We start from the raw sequence: 8265 nt of genomic DNA, 5'->3' as shown, positions 1-8265 counted from the left end.
AGAAAAGATTAGGTTATTCCAGGCCGATAGTCTTCTTCCAAGCTTATACATGCCTTTCGAATTGCTAATAGCTCTGGCCAGGGTACCTGTTTCATCTGCCCCTCGGACCGCCCTCAACGGTAGTAGATAATACGAGTAGGCTTGAAACACGTGGACTTGTAGAACTGAATCAGTAGCTCCTGAGTCATGCTCGTCAGATCCTGTACAACCTCCTGACTGTAGAGGAGCTCCTGAGCAATCTCCTGCCGAGACGTCTGCACCTGAACTGTGGCACAATGCCGGCTGGGGTGGCCGTCCATGCTGCCCACCACAGCTGCAATAGAAGGCTTCTTCCCATCCCCAGCAGGCGGATGAGTGACATCTGCTCCCAGGAAAATGACAGGCTGCTGGAACACTGAGGGCCTTTGATGAGGTACAAGTACATTGTTAATTCTTCCAAGCTTTGCGTTTATCTTCAGGCAAAGGTTGGAAAGGGTTTGGGGTGAGGTCTTCACAACGTTTTTGACCTGGACACACTGTGTGGCCATACCTAAAAGGGTGTCTCCAACATGTTTCACTTCCACATATACTGGTGTCTTTCCAGGCAAGATATCCATTATTAGCTGCAGGCCCACATATGTCATTTTCAGATGTTTAAACATGGGCTCCACACTGTCTGCACCTTGAGCGTACTTGCAGAAACATGGCTGACCCTGGATGGGCATCCCTGCATCCTTGGAGATTTTACGAAGTTGGTCAGTGAAACTCTTTAGTAAATCTTCCCTACATTGTTTCTGAGGCGCAAAACAAGCCAGTGCCCAAACTTTAATCTCAATGCCAGCATAAAACTGCTTTCCTCGCATGTCCCAGACACCCTGGTTGGGTGTGGCTACTGTTTTATTCCGGCCTCCGTACTGCAGCATAGGAGCTGGAAGCACCCTGCCTGTGAGCTCCGTCATCTCATTGTGGACCACAATCCCAAACTCCTTCAGGTAGGGGTCAGGTCCATCCACCATGCTGCTGCTCTTGACCAGTCTACTGATTTCCTCCTGTCAGGAGCAGATCTTGCTGTGGCTTTGATCATTGTGGATGTCTGATTGTCTGTGAGCTTCTTTATACATCTCTGCCCTGCCACTATATTACAGACCTCAAGTGGCAAGTATGTATGCTTTTGTTCTTGTCCCACTTGAAGACAGGGAAGATGGGGGTACTTCAGCTGCAGACTATACTTTTGTTTAAAATACTGAGCTACTATACATTCCATAGCTTCACCGTTTTCTAGCTGCAGAGGAAAGGTTTGATGACTGGCTGGTCGTCTTGTGACATTACAAACTTGATATTTTCGTTTCATCTGCCCACAGTGAGTTGTTGTTGTGACTTGGTTTCTCTGTGTAGCTTTGGAGCCTGTCTTGGAACTCACTCTGTAGCCCAGGCTGGCCTCAAACTCACAGACATCCTTCTGCCTCTGACTCCCAAGTGCTGGGATTAAAGGCATGCACCTCCATTGCCCAGCTCCAAAATTATTTGTTAAGTACCCCAGTAATGTGAAACAGCAGGATCTTCTTCAGTGACAGGGATCTGAGGTTAAGGTCACAAAAGATGAGAAAGAGAGGAAAAGTATAAGGTAGAAAAGATAAAAGCTGGGGTGGGGAGGTCTTACACAAAATATGTCTCATGTCACCTAAGCTTCTTAAGAAGAATAGCACCTTCGATACTACTTCCAGAGGTGAAATGAAAGGAAATGAGGAAGTTCTAGAAAGTATCATACAATGGGACAGACTCAAAGAGGAGGCTAATCAAGCAATGCTGCACAAGGGAAAACAGGGTATCTCAAGAACATTACTGGGCTGGAGAGATGACTCAGAGGTCCTGAGTTCAATTCCCAGAACCAACAATGTGGCTCAAAAACATCTGTATTAAGATCTGACACCCTCTTCTGTATACATAATAAGTAAATAATTCCTTTTTTTTTTCTTTTGTTTTTTTGAGACAGGGTTTCTCTGTGTACCTTTGCACATTTCCAGGCCACAAACTCACTGAAATCCACCTGGCTCTGCCTCTCAAGTGCAGGAATTAAAGGCATGAACCACCACTGCCTGGAAATAAATAAATAATTCTTAAAAAAAAAAAAAGAACATTACTGACTAAGCTCACAATGAACTGTGGACTGTTAACTATAGCCCCATGTTCGGGAAGGAGTTGGCTTCTCAGAACCTGAAGTAACCCCACACCAAATGTCCTGGTTCTAGACCATTGCTAGCTCTCCAAAGCATATTCTTGGTTTTCAGAAAGGAACTGTTTTCTTATCAGTACACCAGGCTCTGTGGGAAAGCTTCTTAGTCCAAGGTCCAAGGCACAAGAATTTTCCTAATCTATGCCTGAGGGCGTAAGTGAAAGCCAGGCTCGATCAGGCAATTCCTTAACACATTAGTGTTTTATTTTTCTTTTATTCATATTTCCTTTTTTTTTTTTTTTTGTATTTTCAAGACAGATTTTTACTGTGGAGCTTTGGAGCCTATCGTGGAACTTGCTCTGTAGATCAGCCTGGCCTCAAACTCACAGAGATCAACCTGCCTCTGCCTCCTGAGTGAGTGCAGGGATTAAAGGTGTGCATCATCAACATCATCATCATCATCATCATCATCATCATCATCACCACCACCACCACCAGGCTAGTGTTTTACTTTTCAAATAAGTGGACATATTCATCATATTGTCCATCTGGCAGAACTATGCTTTTCTCAAAAAGAAAACGGGAACTTTAATGGCATACCAGGATATAAAGTTGGTTGTTACCCTGTAATTCCTTAATGAGCAGCTTGTTAGAGTCCGATTATTTGAATCAGTGGCTTATTTTAAATAAGAGGTGGATCCTTTGTAACAGTTTGGAGCCAAACAAATGTGTATCCTACTGTCCTAATCACTAACTGCCCTGACTCAATACACTTTCCTTTGAGGCTCTTTTTAATTTTAATTTTTTTTGTTTTAATCTTTTTTTTGAGACTGGGCTTCTCTGTGTCATTTAAATGCCTGTCCCAAGGGTTGGGGATTTGTCTCAGTGGTAGAGCGCTTGCCTAGCAAGCACAAGGCCATGGGTTCTGTCAGCACTGAAAAGAAAAAAAAAAAAGAAAAGAAAAATTCCAGTCCTAGATCTGTAGACCAGGCTGGCCTTGAAATCACAGAGAACTGTCTGACTCTGCCTTCCAGGTGCTGGGATTAAAGGCATGTGCCACCCTCACTCAGCACAAAGATGTTTCAAACACAGCTCCCTGCACACAATTCTGTGAGCAGATTCAGCCCACAGAGCAAAGTTATTCAGAGGCCTTCCCCTGGGTCCAGGGAGACTCAAGTACCACAAGGGTCTTCACAGGACAGGGGTTCTGCAGTGGGGTTCCCAACTTGATCAAAGGAAGACTCACCACACTGGATCCCATACCTCACCATCTACTCCACCCCATCTGGGGCCAGCAGTCCCTCACTCAACAAATCATGGGTTCCCAGCTCGGTCATGCTCTCATCTCAGCTCCTTGCAGAAGGACTCACAGCACACCACTCAAAACTGCTGGAACCAGCTCTTCTTCAAAGCCAAATCTGAAGCCAGTGGCCGGAAGGACCCTGCCCAACTTCTGACTGGCAGGTCACCTGGAGTGCCTGATTGGCTAGTGAGACCTGAGTGACAAGAGCACCTCCCACAGGGTTACAGTGTGCTTAAAGACACAGCACAATCATTCCTGACCCTCCCTTCCACCCCAAAGACTTTTTCTAAATGAGCAGAGATTTCAATATTAACAGCACTTGGCCCTCTCTCCAATAGCTGACCCTGCTTTCTTCCTGCTCTCCATGGGAACTTCCCCTTCTTCACCAGGACACAATGTGGCTAGCTATCTTGTACAAACCACTAAACTATATGGGGCAGACTGATTCCTTGTCACATAGGTAAAAGGGATCCCAATATATTAACAACTAAAGAGAGATTTAAAGACACACAAGGAGAATGTTATTATGTGACTTACTGCTGACATCAGGTGAACTGAAGGTACTTTGTACCTGGTTGTCACAGAGACTTCAGACTACCAGACACCAAATGCAGGAACTTGATCACAACAAGAAAATAGCGCCATTGTTTTAGGAATTTTATTCCAGAAGTGCTGAGCATATTCTTGGCAAATGAATAATAATACAGAGTAGCCTTCATGGATACTTTAATATTTAGATAACTGAAATATGAAAAATACATTTATGAATACTATTGTTAGCCAGCACATCTTCCTCAGTGTGCAGGTGAAGGAAAAAAAACCTGCATTATTCAAAGTTCTCTACCTGAAAAGGACTGGTAGAATGAATCTATGTATGAAGAAAATGGATTTATTAGAATGTCTCACAAAATGTGGTTCAGGCAGTCCATCTATGACTGCTACCATTGGATATTTGAAATAGTCAGTAGTTGTTCAGAGCATGAGGCTGTGTATCTCAACTGCTCTTTAGTATACAGCACAATTCTAAGGAAGTAGGCTCTGGTGCTGGTAAAAGAATGAACTTGGAGCTGGGCGGTGGCAAAAGCCTTCAATCCCAGCACTTGGGAGGCAGAGTCAGGCAGATCTCTGTGAGTTCAAGGCCAGCCTGGGATACAGAGGAACTTCTAGGAAAGCCACAAACTATACAGAGAAATCCTGTCTCAAAAAAAAAAAAAAAAAAAAAAAGAATGAACTTGGTAGCCAGAGCTAGGTTAACCAGGGAAAAGGAGAGCTTACTCCTTCTGTGTTCTTTATGTATGTAGGCTACCACCAGAAGGTAATATCAAGATTAAAGGGGGAGATCTTATACTCTGTTTGATTCTTCTTCTTTTTTTTTCTTTTTCTTTTTTTTTTTTTTATTTTATTTTATTTTTTTGGTGTCTCTGAGACTGGATTTATCTGTATAGCCCTGGAACTCATTCTGTAGACCAGGCTGGCCTCAACCTAAGAAATCCTCAGAAGATTCTGCCTCCTCAGTGCTGTGATTAAAAGTGTGCACAGACATCAAGCAGCTGAAGGTGGATATCACCTCAAAGGATCTAGATTAAAGATGGGTCTTTAATTTCAAAACATTTCATAAATCCCTCACAGGTGAACACAACTCTTTTAGTTTTAGTTAGTTGCAGAGATTGCCTGTTTGACTACCAAGAATAGCCATCACAATATCCAAGATGGAAGAAAGGAGAAAAATTTCTTACCTGCAGGAGGATGGTAGAGTATGGAATACTTTTACAATGCTTCATGTAAACAAAGGAAGCATGTAGATTTTAACAGAGGGAATCTGGACATATTCCTAAGCCAACTATGTTAACAAATCCATTTCTGAACACCATCACAATGTAAAAGAAGAGACACTTAGGGGGATTCTTACATAAAAATCAGGGGAGGCCATATATACATTATAAAATGATAGAAACAAATGCCTCTGGGAGGTTCATTTTGTACCCCAGAGTCTTAGCTGAAAGTCTAGTAAGTGATACAATGAACAAAGATTTCTCTCAGGCATATGAAACCTGTGAATCTTAATGTTCAGTCTGAAAGATAAGTATACCAATACAACAATTCTCACAAAGACAGAGAACAGAAATGCAGAAATCATCATTAAAAAGTCACTTAACAGCATTGTGTATTTTGCTGTTAGATGAATGGTTATGATGGGCTTCATTAACCTCAAAACAAAGCTGCTTTTGCCTCTGAGCAGGCTGGCTTGGCAGGAGGCCACAGCTGCTTCCCTGCAAGACATTGGAGCTAATTTTAACTATCCCTGGCATCTGTCTGTCTGAGGGCTGTGAACTCACTGTAAATAATTCCATTCTTTACTTTTGCTAACTTGAAAAGAATTATTCATATGTGGTTTGTCTGTTCCCAGTACCCAAGGAGGCCAGAAAAAGGCAGGAGGTGTCTGGAACCAGAGTTAGAGCAAATGGTTTCCTTCCTTGTGGGTTCTATAAATGGAGCTTGGGTCATCTGTATCAAAAGTCAGTGCATTTATTGCTGAGCCATCTATCTAGTCCCTTTTTATTTAAAATGTTTGCCATACATTGTTAATTAAGAGACATTACTTCTCTACACTTGAACTCATTGGCACAGGAGATCACTTCCTCAATGTAATATCAGGAGCACACTGAGCACAACAATTAATAAATGGGACCTCTTGAAACTGAGAAGCTTTTGTAGGGAAAAAGACATGGTCAATAAGACAAAAAGACAGCCTACAGAATGGGAAAAGACTTCAACCAACCCCACATCAGACAGAGGACTAATCTCCATAGTTTATACAGAACTCAAGAAACTAGACATCAAAATACTGAACAATCCAATTAAAATATGGGCTAAAGAACTAAACAGAATTCTCAGAAGAAGAATCACAAATGGCTGAAAGACACTTAAAGAAATGTTCAACATCCTTAATCATCAGAGAAATGCAAATCAAAATGACTCTGAGATAGCACCTTACACATGTCAGAATGGCTATGATCATAAACACTAATGACAGTCTATGTTGGAGAGGATGTGGAGCAAAGGGAACACTTCTCCATTGTTGGTGGGAATGCAAACTTGTACAACCACTTTGGAAATCAGTATGGCAGTTTCTCAGAAAATTGGGAATCAATAAAGCTCAAGACCCAGCCATACCACTCTTGGGCATATACCCAAGGGATGCTCAATCATACCATAAAGATACATGCTCAACTATGTTCATAGCAGCACTATTTGTAGTAGCTAGAACCTGGAAACAATCTAGATGCCTGTCAACTGAAGAATGGATTAAGAAAATGAGGTACATGTACACAATGGAGTACAACTCAGCAGAGAAAAACAATGACATCATGAAAATTGCAGACAAATTGAGTGGAAATTGGAAATACCATCCTGAGTGAGGTAAGTCAAATCCAGAAGGACATACATGGGATGTACTCACTCACAAGTAGATTCTAGAAATAAAGTATAGAAGAACCAGACTGAAACCCACAGAACAAGGGAGGCTATATAGCAGGGTGGAACCTAGGATGGCTGTGGCTTATAAAAAGTTTGGGTTTTACTCAATTTCTGGGGAAGCCTCAATGAAACTTTTCACTATAAGTATAAGAATTTATACTGTATCAAGCTGATAATAGAAAATAAATTTTAAAAATTAACATTAAAAATTTTACTTCTCTTTTCCCTTTTATTTCTTTATTGACTACCTTTCCAAACCACTTCTAAACTCTTCCTTGTTAAGTGGGGGTAAATCAGTATGCTGAAATATATGAATACAACATGCTGCATCCTGTAGTTAGAGTTTTCCTGCCTGGCCCAGTCAGGACAAATCTCTCTTACCCGCCAGTCCCACAGTTGCTCAGACCCAACCAAGAAAGCACACAAAAACTTATATTGTTTACAAACTGTATGGCCATGGCAGGCTGCTTGTTATCTACCTTTTCTATCTTAAATTAACCCATTTCTGTTAGTCTATACTTTGCCACATGGCTTGTGGCTTACCAGTGTCTTTACATGTTGCTTTTCATGGTGGCGGTAGGCAGTGTCTCTCTCCAGTCAAGATTATAATCTAAATCTAAATCAGACTAAAATAAATCCCTGGTCATCACTTTTCCTGTGCATGCCAATTCCCTCATTAATAATAAAATATGAGTTGGGTGAAGAGGGCTGTTCCACCAAAATTAGAGAAATTCACTTGAAGTCTTCTGTTATTTTAACTTTATAGAAAATGATTTTGATTACTAAAAGATCTCATTATCTTATGATGAAGACAATGATATTTGCTAGGAGACACTAATTTGTTCCTATGCTTGATTATTGTATGTGAATCTGAATCAGTGAGTAACTGAAAACTTTCCAAACCAAACACAAGATAACAGATTTTTAAATCAAAAGTAAATGATTTACATTACTCATATAAAACAACTAATTTTGCTCTAATTGCTTTATGTCACAAGAACTTTTGAAATCAAGTTTATCCTCATTTTCTATGTATGTTAATATGTGAAAGAAAGAATGTCTTCCAACTATGTAGAGGTGACACATAAGAGAAGAGCATGGCAGACCCTCTGGATCTGGAGTAGCAGCTGCTAATGAACCTCCCAACAGGTTGTCTCCAAAGACATGTGCTGAGACACTGACCAAGACCCATAGTACTTTTTATCCAATAAACTAAAAGTCTATCACAGATTAACAACAAGAACAAAGTGTAAATAAATACAGAAGCTAATAAATGATTTATCAGGAACATGATTAATCAATATTAAGATACTGAGAATGAGAAATTTGGAGC

At 41.0% G+C, this 8265-nt stretch overlaps 1 pseudogene; it reads right to left on the bottom strand.

Moving 5' to 3' along the window:
• Positions 1–8: 8 nt before the first annotated feature.
• On the bottom strand, positions 9–1339 carry LOC118575693 (annotated as a pseudogene).
• Positions 1340–8265: the final 6926 nt, after the last annotated feature.

Source organism: Onychomys torridus, unplaced genomic scaffold (assembly GCF_903995425.1).
Source record: "Onychomys torridus unplaced genomic scaffold, mOncTor1.1, whole genome shotgun sequence".
Classification (NCBI taxonomy): domain Eukaryota; kingdom Metazoa; phylum Chordata; class Mammalia; order Rodentia; family Cricetidae; genus Onychomys; species Onychomys torridus.
Note: the sequence above shows the minus strand (reverse complement) of the source record. Positions and strands in the feature narration are given on the sequence as shown.